Consider the following 13,063-nt stretch of genomic DNA (forward strand, 5'->3'; position numbering starts at 1 on the left):
CTTTGAGCTCAGGAAACTTTCTGATGTGCCCAAGGACTCACAAATTACTGTCTTTGTGTGACTCTAATCTTCATTTTGATCAAGTTTGTGGCTTTTTTGCTATGTGGGTCCCAGCTGGGATGGAGTGGGGATCCCTGAGTTAATGATGGTTGGATGGATCACTCTGGATGAGACATGTGTGCGGAAAGTCAATAAAGGACCAAACATGATATCCCATCGGTATGTATATTGCAAAATCATAATGCCCAAAAGTAGAGAAAGATTATGGGGAAAATTGCCAAAGAAGCAGTGGGAGGGGTGTGTGGGTGCGGATACTGGGGACACTGGTGGTGGAAAATGTTCACAGTTGGAGGGATGGGAATTCTATCATTGTAGGACTGAAATTCAAACATGAAAGTTTTGTGACTGTAACTCACGGTAATCCAATTAAAAAGGAATTATCATTTATAATCCTTTTCTTAACCCACTGGATATTTGGTTGTTCCCACAATAAATCCTGAGAGAAAAGCGATTACTCTCCGAAAGGCTGTCAGAGCTATTTGATCAGAGAAATGAGAACTTTTGATACCTCTGCGAGTAGTCAATTATCCCCAAGTTTGTATCCTGTTCTGCTCCTGCAGACCTCTGTGTACTCAGGATGATGTCATGGGAAAGTTTCTGAAGTGAACACCTGAGGGGAATGTCATTAAAAACTTTTCTAAATTGATCCATTTGCAATTCAGACAGTAATTTGTGAGTCCATGGGCACATCAGAAAGTTTCCTGAGCTCAAAGTGACAGGGTGTCTGGGGACAAGTCACTGGTGTGTTTTTATAGCCCTGGATTAATACACAGGCATTCACCTGCAGCCTGGCAGAGGGTCCCGTCAACTTTGCCAGCATCAGACTCAGTAAGTACCTCCTGTCTCTGCTCCTACTTGAGGGAAGAGACAGGGATTTTTCTTTAGAAAAATGTTCTGTTCCTATGGCTGGAGCAGGGGTTCGGAAGGTTCCCTTGCTCCCAGCTGACCCTCGTTCCAACATCCCCAGCATTCCATAAGGTCCCCTGAGCACCGCCGGGAATGTTTCCTGAATGCAGAGAAGGTAGATACCTGAGCATCACCATGTGTGTGAGTTCACAAACTGCTACTGTGATGTGTTTGTGTTCCGTGGACCAGAGCTGCCTCCCTGCCTCCCCAAAGCTCCCCAGCACAGAGACAGAGAGATGGGGAGATGGAGGACCACAGTCTGAGGGTGAAAATGGCCCTTTTAATGCAGAGTTGCTAGCATTCTTATAGAACACCTGATGGGGGATTGAGGTAAGGACATAGGTGTGATTGCTCATTTACATAAATAAACACTGGCAGAGGAAATTCTCTTGGTAGCTCAACTCAAAAAGACACTCTGTCTCCCAGGGACATCTACTTTGCTCTTATCTTTCCCTCTAGTTGTATAAGTTATCAATTCTTGCAATTGTTTGGATGAACACAGCAGGAGACAAAGATCCCAACACTTAGTTCTCTGGGCTCTGAGAGCAAGCAAGGCTTTTACCGTAAATCCCAGACTAAGTCCTCAGGCCAGTTCAGCTTGTCCTTCCCCATGAGGATCCTGTCTCTTAGCTTGTAACAACTTGCATCAGGACCATGCATTTATGCCTTTTAGATGGCCCAGTTCGATACCGGGTGGCTTTGCCATTCACCACGGGTCTATCCCAGTCCCACGGCAGGACCTCCCTTTTGGGGTGTTAGGAACTACAGAAAATGAAGCCTGAATCAGGTAATTAGGACCAAGTAATTATGCCCTGGAGCAGATATATCTCAGAGTCAGTCAACTCCCAAATATTAGAAGCATAGCATTAACGGTCTTTCTGTGTTTAACCAAAGAACTTTGCTCTATAGGGGAGATAGAAAAGCAGGCAGAAATCTACAGCACTTCAGACACAAAGCAGTACAAATACAAAGTTCAGAATTACTGAAAGTTTTGACTTATATGTAATCAAGACTGATTTGGGGCCTGGTGACAAGGAGAGGTAAATTATAAGGGAAAAATTAAGGATAATCTTTAACCAAATTAGAGTTGCCAGCAAGGGCATGTTAAGCTTCTCTGGCGGTTTCTTCCTCCCAGAAAAGGGGGCAATTCACTGATGAAGCCTAAAGCACTTAGGGTTAATATCCAACACAAAGGAAAAGTTGAAGATACACTTTGATAAATTAGGGATGTTAGCAAGGGCATGGGAAGTTTCTCTGGGAGGGGGAAAGGTGTAGGATAGCATTGGTTTGTCCTTTCTGCCTTGCCTCTGGGCCCTAGAGTTTTTGGGTTGCTCCCATCACAGTGCTCCCATTCCCTTGTGTTTATTTGTAACTTCTTTTTTTGTGCTCTGTTACCTTGTAAATATTGTGTTTCTCTTCTCCTTAAGTCCTTTGCATAGTTAATTCAGAGCAATGTCCTTTTTGTATGGGCACAAGAAGACAGTAAATGCTATATTTGTAATGTGGGAGTTAATTGACTCTCAATGATATTTACCACCTGGGCATGTGTTCTCTCAACCTAAGCCTCAGTTGAACTTTTGACCTAGCACCCCCCAAAGCAGGGTCCCCAGGAGAGACTGGATGGACCCAGGGCAAGCAGTGAGCTATGTGCTTGCTACCTTGGCACCAAAATGGGCCTGGCCAAAGTGCCACAATACTTAGCTATAAGTTAAGAGCTCGGACATGGACAAATGCTGTCATGATCCAAAAAGCAATAACTAGATTTAGACCCTGCTAGGGTTAGGAATGATTAATCTGGCCTGAGCACTGTAGTCTGAGTCTGGCAAGATGTTCCCAGGAGAGCTGCCCTACAAGCCTCAGTGCATCTCTTACTGTGTCCATACAAAAATACCTAATATGAAGATGTTCATTAAGATGTAAATTAAGGAGAAGAGGAATAGCCCTAGGTGGTGTTTCAGCCCTTGGGCCTGATGGGCAGTCAGGAATCAACCGGCATGGCCCTTGTTTCCTCCTTCGTCTCATGGCCACCCGGCTGGGGGAGTGGACTGAGACCCCCTGGAACTCGGCAGTGAGAGGGAGAGCCGCCGGGGCCTTCCCTGGCCACCCTCAAAGACTGCACAGAAAGGGTCAGATCCCCAGTGAAGCCTAAGACACTAACGGTTGATATCCAGCAAGTGTGCCCAAAAAGTTAAAGAAAAAATAAATGGAGAATTTGTTATTCCTGATGCTGATTTTCTGGGAAACGCTTTCTTTTTTTTTTCCTTTTGTTTTAAATTTTTATTACTGAAACACCATGAAGTACAGTTGTAGACTTACAAATTTTTGTGCTTGGGTTTCAGTTATACAATGATCAAGTACCCATCCTTCCACCAGCGCCCATCCTCCACCACCACCAGTCCCAGTATCCCTCCCACCCCCCATGCCCCCATCCCACCCTACCACTGTGTCGGGGCATTCCCCTCCGTTACCTCTCTCCTTTTGAGTGCTGTGGTTTGCAAAAGGGGCATTGTGTGGCAGTTATGTTCGGTCTATAGTCTACTCTCATCATGCATCTCCCATCCTGGGAGGAACCTCCCAACACCCTTTATTTTGTGCTCCCTTTTCTGGAAAATACATTGTAATGCTAAGCTCACCAGAGTTCCTATACTCACATTCCTTTATACTATGATGTTCTGGGTTTTTTTTCTTCTATATTTTGTTTTTTGCTTTTGAGTCACACCAAGCAATGCTGAGGGGTTACTCCTTCCTCTGCATGCAGGAATTACTCCTGGCGGCGCTTGGGGGATCCTATGGGATGGTAACTGGTCAGCTGCATGCAAAGCAAGGAAAAATTACTGTGGTTGTGCTCAGGGGATACTGGGGATGGAATCCTGGTTGGCTGCGTGAAACACAAGCGCCATCAAATTATGATTTTTTTCCTGCAGTTTCAACCATATACATTGTTATGCTTTGTATTCTTCTGTACTTTCCCTTTTATTTAACTTCGGTTGTTTGGGGGCCACACCAGCGGTGCTTAGGACTTACTCCTGGCTCTGTACTCAGGGATCACTCCGGGTGGGTTCTGGGGACCCTTTACGATGCCGTGAATTAATCCCAAACCCACCACGAGCAAGGCAAGTGCCCTATGCACTGGGTTATCTCTCTGACCCCTTTTGTTGCTCTTAATCTGCGTTTTCATTTCAAAGTATTTTTGAAAACTTTATGGTGGCCAAAACTAGTCCTATTAGTAACACATATACCAATTTACTAAGAATATTTGAATCCTCATTCATCACTTTTACAGCAATTCTGTTCACCTTTCCACTCTGATTAAACATTGTTTTCTGAGTTCACTCTTCTGTTCTTTCTCTTCCACCCACCTTTTCATGTATTTCTCATTAACATTTAACTATTCTCTCATGTGTGTGGCCCCCAAACAACCAAAGTTATGTATTTTCCTTAGATCCTATGATCTAATAAACAAGTCATTAGGATTATTGGGGTCGTCAGCCACAGTGCAGCAGGGAGGGTTCGTGCCATGCATGCGGCTGACACAGGTTCAATCCCTGACAGCTCATAGAGTCCCTGATCCCACCAGCCCTCTGAGCACAGAGCCAGGAGTAAGCCCTGAGTACTGCTGAGTGTGGTTCAAAGACCGAACAAAAGAAAATTAGAAATATCCTATCTACTTCAGCTTAATTAAGTGATTTTAGGGTTCTTTGGGGATTTTTTTCATATATTTTAGAGTTTTTCATTTTGGTAAGAAGTTTCTATCACAATACTCTGATTCATAAATATTTTATGCATTCAGATGTCTTTTTCTGTCATCCAACAAAATGTTTCTACGAGTTTAAAAAGTTTTGACGAATAATTTCTTGCACCAATTGCTATTGCTTTATAGTAGTTTTTATGCTGCTAATCCTTTAACTTTTACCTATTGTATTAATTGGGCTGTCATAAGGATATTTTTGTTTGAAGGTTTTGATACTAACCAATGCAGATCATTAATACTGAATGAAGAAATCTAACAATTTATCATTATCAATATTAAGCTTATTTATTTCTTTGTCATATTATTGAAGATATCATGGAATAAATTGAGCTGTGATTGTTGATATTAATACTTAGCGCTGTAGCACTGTCCTCCCGTTGTCCATCGATTTGCTTGAGTGGGCACCAGTAACATTTCCATTCTGAAACTTGTTACTGTTTTTGGCATATCAAAAGCACCTGGGGAGCTTGTCAGGCTCTGCTGTGTGGGTGGGATACTCTTGGTAGCTTGCCGGGCTCTCCGAGAGGGATGGAGGAATCGAACTCAGGTCGGCCTACGTGCAAGTCACACGCCCTACCCTCTGTGCTATCACTCCAGCCCATTGCTGATTCACATCATCTTGTTATTCGTCGATTGCCTCGAGCAGGCCCCAGTAACGTCTCTTTCATCCTAGCCCTGAGATTATATTCAAGGCTATTTAGGAGAATGAGACCCATCATTGTTACCGGTATTTGGCATATTTGGTACGCCACGGGGAGTTTGCCAGACTCTGCCCTGTGGGCAGTCTACATTCGATAGCCTGCAAGTTTGTCCAAAGTAGTAATGAGACGATAAGATGTCATAAAAAAAGTTTTGATAAGATGTCGCGTGGCCTCGAATGCGGACGCGTGTTTCCGGGATCTGGATTTTATAGTCTCTGAGTCTTGGCCGCTGATGGGATTACACGGCGCCAGGGGGCCAGGTGGTGGGTGTGACCCCCGCCTACTGGAATTTGGAGGATCTGGGTGGAAGATGCTCGACTCCAATTCGAGTAGGCTTGGAGGTCTCGGCCCTGGAACCTGCGTGGCTTTGTCCCTCTGCCAGTACCTTCATGTGTGCGGAGAGTGGTCTCAGCATGGTGGTGGCTGGTCCTGGAGGTCTTCGGCTGCCGGAGCCCTGGTCGGGGCGGGGAGGAAAGCTCAACCCGCTCCCCTCCAAGGGGCTCCGGGAAGGAACACCCAGGCGCGGGGGCAGAAGACTGCACTGTTCTCATCCAAGACGAGAACAGTGCTGATTCACACAGGATTTATTTCCGTGGACTCTGACTTTCTATCTGGAGGTTTTAGTGCCCACGCACACCCCCCACGGAGCTAAGAAATTTATCCCAGTACCAAGAAGAACTGGCCACATGCAAGGCAAGTGCCCTACATGCAGTGCTCTCTCTGGCCCCTCTAGTTGGATTTTTAACCCTTTCTTTTTTATTGGGCCTTCTGCAACAAGCCATCTGCTCTGGCGCCTGGAGCTAACTGAGAAGCCATCAAGCTTGTCCCTTTACCCACTCTCAGCACACATCTCCCACCCACAGTGATCCCTTCCAGACCTCATTGTCATAGTGATCCCTTCTCTAACCAACTTCCCTCTCCCCAGCCCAGAGACAGGCTTCCAATCAGCAACTATCCTCCTGGCCCTTGGATCTACTGTCATTGCCTTTAGACTTATACCATGTTTTTATATCCCACAAGAGTGCAGTCATTCTGTCCCTGTCCTTTTGAATATTTCACTCAGCATGATACACTCCATATCCACGTATTTAGAAGCAATTTCAGAACTTCATTTTTCTAACAGCTGTATGGTGTGTGGACCAAAGAAGGCTCCAACACAAAGTTGTTTGCTTTGTTTTTCCGAAGTGTTTTTCCCCAGAATTGTATCTCTCGTGTTCATTTTCGGGGCCACACCAGACAATGCTCTAGCCTTCCTCCTGGCTCTGCATACAGAAATAACTCCTGGCAGTGCTTGGGGCACTAATTGGGATGTAAGGGACCGAACCCACGTTGGCCGCTTACAAGGAAATGCCCTACCCCATGAAAGTTTCTTGAGAAGTTGTGACTCATCGTCGAGAAGTCCATGAAGATAATGTCCAGGATAGATATACTGAGACCTTAACCAAAAAACCTATGAATTCATGGGCACGGCAGGACACTTTGGTAATAATACTAAGTTGTGGGAAATTGACTCCCTAACAGAAACCTCAATGTCGGGGTAGTCCCCTAAGGAAAACAAGTTTAGACCAGAGGGAAGCAGACAGCCATTCCTGGCCAGAATACAATAGCAAATCGTCACAGAATCTAACCTTTAAGGCTGTCACTGATTGTCTATGTGAAATGTAGAGTCTCTGTCTTCATGCATCTGTTAATTGTGCCGTGTCTACTCACCGTGCTGAACGTGTTTGTCTGCTTCAACTGCGGCTCAGATGACAGGAACCAGGAATCTGGAACGATATGGATGAACAAAAGGCCCCTCTTTACACTACCTGTTTGGGTGACCCTAAAGCTTGGGCACTCCTGATGTATTTGTCGCATTTGAGTGACCAGTCTCACTTGTCAGGGCTCTCAAATCAAACCATTTTGGGGCACTGGAGGGAATGAGAGAAATGATTCAGAAGAGAAATTGACAGAATCAGATAGTCTGTGATACTCTAAGACAGGCTCTGCCGAGAGGCCAGAATGATTTCATGTCAAATGGGCATCCAATACTATGATTCAAACTACTTGAAGGGGGCCAGATTGAAGGTACTTTGGTTAGGGCATTTACCGTGCATGTGATGGGAAAGGGTTTGATCCCCAATACGCCATTCGGTGCCCTGAGCACTTCCAGAGCTCATTCCTCAGTGCAGAGCCAGAAGTCATCTTAAGGATCGCCCGATGAGACCCAAAAACCCAAAGAAGAAAAATAAAACGTGAATGATTTTCAATTTCATAGACATATTATGTAAATGTATTAAAGGTGTCAAGTTGAATAGAATCCATTTAAGTTGTATAAGAATAAATATATCTCTATGACATGAAATATACAACTGATTTAAAAATTTTTCAAAAAAATACCAAATTTACTTCACTGAAAATAGTCAACTGGAATAATTTTACAAAAATAGAAAGAAAGGGCAAGAGACATAGTACAGTGTGGAGAGGGCTTGACATTTAATCCCAGGCATCCCATACTGTCCTCCAAGCATGCCAGGAATGATTCCTAAATTCCAAGCTAGGAGTAACTGACAGCCGTTGCTGGCTAGACCCGAAAATCAAAACCAAAATACATGGAAGCAATAACTATTCCTCAGTGATGTCAATAACCCTCTTTAAATTCTTTTTGGAATAATGCTTCATATTTTGAAAAATGACAGCATTTTTCACGTTTTACTGAGCAAGAATATCTTAGACATATTGATGCCAGTGTGTCATGACATTTCCCTCAGGTTCACCAACAAATCTGTTATTTATACCCTCTGCAGGTCTTTACCGAACGAACAAGGAATTGATGGACACAATAGTTCTACAGGAAACGGTTTGGGGAGTATTATTTTTTTTCCAATTCGTGATTGGTTTTATTGGAAATTCACTGCTGCTCATGCTGTATGTCAACAGACTTCTGCAAAGAAAGAAGCCAATAGATTGGATATTTACCCACTTAACACTTGCGAACATGATGACAGTTTTTTTCTCAGGGGTTCCAGAATTAATATTTTTCTTTAGAATAAGAAATTTTTTAAATGACACTGGTTGTCAGGCAGTTTTGTTCCTGCACAGAGTGGGCCGGGGTCTTTCCCAATGTACCACCTCTTTCCTCAGTGTGTTCCAAGCCATCGTGATCACCAACAACCACATTCAGTGGGCATGGCTCAAATCAAACATCTACACGTGCATTTCTTCTGCCTTCCTCTGTTTCTGGGTACTCAACATGCTGATCTATAGCCGGGTCATCACTGGAGTGAAGGCCCCTTTCAACACTACTGGAATTGATGGAGTTATTAGCCTAAAATACTGTATGGCACTGAAGGCCCATGTCTCAGAGGCTCTGGAAGCATCTCAATTTCACGGAGGAATGATTTTTAGTGATTTCCTGTGTGTGCTCCTCATGATCTGGACAAGCGTGCACATGGTAAAGTTCCTCTTGGATCATCGCAAGAATGTCCAGCACATCCATAGGCACAGTCTCTGCCCACAATCCTCTCTGGAGATCAAGGCCACCCACACCATCCTGGTCCAAGTCAGCTGTTTTGTCTTTTTTTACTGGATCAACTCCTGTATTACCGTTTATGTATCATTCAATCATGAGGTACAAGGGTTAGAAAACATCGCTGTTTTTGTCTCTTCCTGCTATCCAATGGTCTGTCCTTTTTTGCTGCTTAAAAATCATAGAGGCCCCTTTCTGATCTGCACCTTTGTAAAGATGAGGAAATCTCCACAAACCACTGCCATCTGAGCTGAATGAACTCTCACAGCATCTTTGACACAAAGTGCTCAGGATAGAAAAATCCCACTGCAAAGTTCCGTTTTGTGAGGCTGGAGAGATAGCGCAGTGGGTAGGGCACTTGCCTTGCATATGATCTGCACATGTGCAGGGCCAGGAGTTATTTCTGAGTTCTGAGCCAGGAATGGGTCCTGAGCATCAGCAGGTGTGACCAGGAGAAAAATGGAGGGTGTGTAAAGATATTTTGTTGTAGAAAAAAAAAATAATATCTTATTCGGACGACATATCCAAGTCCACAGCTTACCGTACAGACTGAGATAAATGAACTGTGAGTTAAATAAAACACATTGTAGAAAGTTGCACCTGTAAGTGAAATGTTATTTCCATTATTTCTTGGAAAACGAGAATGGGAAGCTCATCTGGCTATGCTTGGGTCTCCAACCGGGGTTGGCTGCTGTCAAGACAAGCACATTACCCTCGATACTATTGCTCTATGCCTCCTTTATTTCATTTATAATATGATTTCAAATATTCACCTTTGAGAGTACTGAAGTGGCTCTGTGGAAACAATGGACGTACTGTGACCCATTCCTCAGGTAATGGGGTGCTGGAGATCAAAGCTGGTTACCCACATGCAAGGCAAGTGTTCTATCCCACTGTGTATCTCTCCAACCCTGGAAAAGTCCTCCGATAGAATGATAGTGCAGTAGGGTTTGGGCTTCAGCAATAGTACAGCTGGTAAGGTAGTTTCCTTGCACAAGCTGACCCTGGTTCAACTCTGGCATCCCATGGGGTCTCCCAAGCAATTCCAGGAACAACTTCTGAGTGCAGAGCCAGGAGGAACCCCTGAGAACCTCCAGGTGTGACTTCAAAAGTCAATAAATAGATAAAAGGTTTAAAACAAAAGTGAGATAGTGACAACAAAGCAATGGAGACATTATTCACTGAGTTCCAAATAATTTTACTGAACGCATAAAACAGGAGTTTATGGAAATCTATTAAAGAGCTCAAATGAAGGTAAGAATCAATTTGTCAGCAGTATAATAAATGTCTCACTCAGGACAAAAGGAAAAGGAAAGAGAGAGCAAGAAGGAAAGTGCCTGGGGTTTGGGACTGGGGGACGGGGCATGGTGGTAGGGAAACAGAAGATCTTCATGGTGGGAAATGTACACTGGAGGAGGAATGGGTGCTCAATCATTGTACGACTGAACCCCAATTATGAACAGCCTTGGAATGATCTTTCTCATGGATATCCAATTTAAAGAAAAACATTTTTAAGTGATGTGGAGTTCACCATTCTTCAAGGAAGTGATCATCGACGTAAAGGGAGAGGTTCGCAGGGGCAATACCAGTTCACCGAAACTCTTCAGTGCCACCCTGGAGAACGTCATTTGACGACTGGAATTGGAAGAAATGGGATGAAGATAGACGGTTGGCAACTACACCACCTCTGCTTCGTTGATGACATCGTTCTAATAACACCAAACATTAGCCAAGATCCTTAAACGTTATTATCAATGTTCAGTTTTTAAAAATTTTCTCAGAGAGATAGGGCACTTTTCTTTATAATATATTTAGTAGCACAACAGTAGGGCATTTGCCCCTGGCAAGCTATCGAGAGTGTCTTACCCGCATGGCAGAGCATGGCAAGCTACCCATGACATATTCAGTATGCCAAACACAGTAACAACAAGTCTCACAATGGAGATGTTACTGGGCCTGCTTGAACAAATCGATGAACAATGGGAGGACAGAGCATTGATATATATATGTATATATGTGTATTAAAATTTTAATACACATATATATTAATGGAACACACATTAATCATATATTATATATATTAATATATATATATTAATGGAATACACATTAATTTTAATGGAATCTCTAAACCATATATATGTGTATATATATATATGGTTTAGAGATTCCATTAAAATTCAGGCTGATTTTTTTAATCCTCAAGAATTTTCATTTTTGCCAGGAGTGATCCTTGAGTGCAGAGCCAGGACTAAACCCTGAGTACTGCTGAGTGTGGTTCAAAAATAAAAATAAATGAAAGAAAATTCGAACTATCTTATCTGGTTATGCTCAGTTAAATGATTTTAGGTGATAGCACAGCGGGTAGGGCGTTCGCCTTACAAGCGGCCAACATGGCCGACCCGAGTTCGATTCCTCCGCCCCTCTTGGAGAGCCCGGCAAGCTACCGAGAGTATTCGATATGCCAGACACAGTAACAACAAAGTCTCCAATGGAGACGTTACTGGGCCCGCTCGAGCAAATCGACGATCAACGGGAGGGCCTTTACCTTTACCTTTACCTTGGGGATGTGCCTTATAAATTTTAGAGTTTTTAATTTTGGTGAGAATTTTCTATTATAATACCAGATGTTCTGATTCATGAAGATTTTATGTATTCATGTGTCTTTTCTATCATCCAAAAACATCTTTCTATGAGTTTAAAAAGTTTTGACCAAGAATTTCTTAGACCAATTGGAATGATTTTATAGGAGTAATAGTATTGAAAATCCTTTAACTTTGCAACGATTTTGTGGATTGTGTCATCATGATAGTTTTCTTTTGGAGGTTCCAATTAGTAACTAATTTGAATCATTCATTAATAGTGGATCTCTAACAATTTATAATTTTCAACATTTATCTTCTTTATTTCTTTATCATACTCTTGAGGATACAATTGAATAAATTGAGTTTTCAAAGACAAGTTGAATGCATGACCAAGAACAGGTCTGTACACTGTTCACAATAACCAGAAGCGAGAAACAACTCGAGTGGCCAAACAAACAACTGGATAAAGAAACTTTGGTACATTCACAAAATGGAATACTATGCAGCTGTTAGGAAAGATGAAATTATGACATTTCCTCATAAGTGGATGGTCATAAGAGCATCATGTTAAGTGAAATGATTCAGAATGCGAGGGACAGACATAGAATGACTACATTCATTTGTGGACTATAAAATAACATATTATGAGGTTGATACCCAAGGACAGTAGAGGCAAGGGCCAGGAAAATTGCTCCAGTTGGAAACCTTTCTTATGAACTGGAGGAGAATTTGATGGGATACAGTGGGGATTCCTGATTTCATAATAATTGGAGGGATCACCCAGGATGAGACAGGTGTGCTGAAAGTCGATAAAGGACCAAACGTGAGAGCCCCTCAGTATCTATATTGCAAAATCATAATGCCCCATAGTAGAGAAACATTATGGGGAAAATTGCCACAGAAGCAGTGGGAAGGGAGGGTGGGTGGGGATACTCGGGACATTGATGGTGGAAAATGTGCACTGGTGGAGAGATGGGAGTTCTATCATTGAAGGACTGGAACTTAAACATGAAAGTTTTGTAACTGTGTCTCATGGTGATTCAATAAAAAAGAATTATCATTTATAATCCTTCTTTTCTCAACTCAGTGGAGATTTGGTTGTTCTCACAATAAATCCTGAGAGAAAAGCGATTACTCTCCAAAAGGCTGTCAGAGAAATGAGAACTTTTGATACTCTGAGAGTAGTCAATTATCCCAACTTTGTTTTCTGCTCTGCTCCTGCAGAACTCTGCGGACTCAGGCTGATGTAATGGGAAAGTTTCTGAAGTGAACACCTGAGGGGAATTTCATTAAAAAACTTTCCTAAATTGATCCACTTGCAACTCAGACAGTAATTTGTGTGTCCATGGGCACATCGGAAAGTTTCCTGAGCTCAAAGTGACAGGATCTCTGGGGACCAAGTCACTGGTGTGTTTTTATAGCCCTGGATTAACACACAGGCATTCACCCGCAGCCTGGCAGAGGGTCCTGTCAACTTCGCCAGCCTCAGACTCATTAAGTACCTCCTGTCTCTGCTCCTGCTTGAAGGAAGAGACAGGGATTTTTCTTTAGA

This window comes from Sorex fumeus, unplaced genomic scaffold, assembly GCF_029834395.1.
Source record: "Sorex fumeus unplaced genomic scaffold, SorFum_2.1 ptg000019l, whole genome shotgun sequence".
In the NCBI taxonomy this organism is placed as follows: Eukaryota; Metazoa; Chordata; class Mammalia; order Eulipotyphla; family Soricidae; genus Sorex; species Sorex fumeus.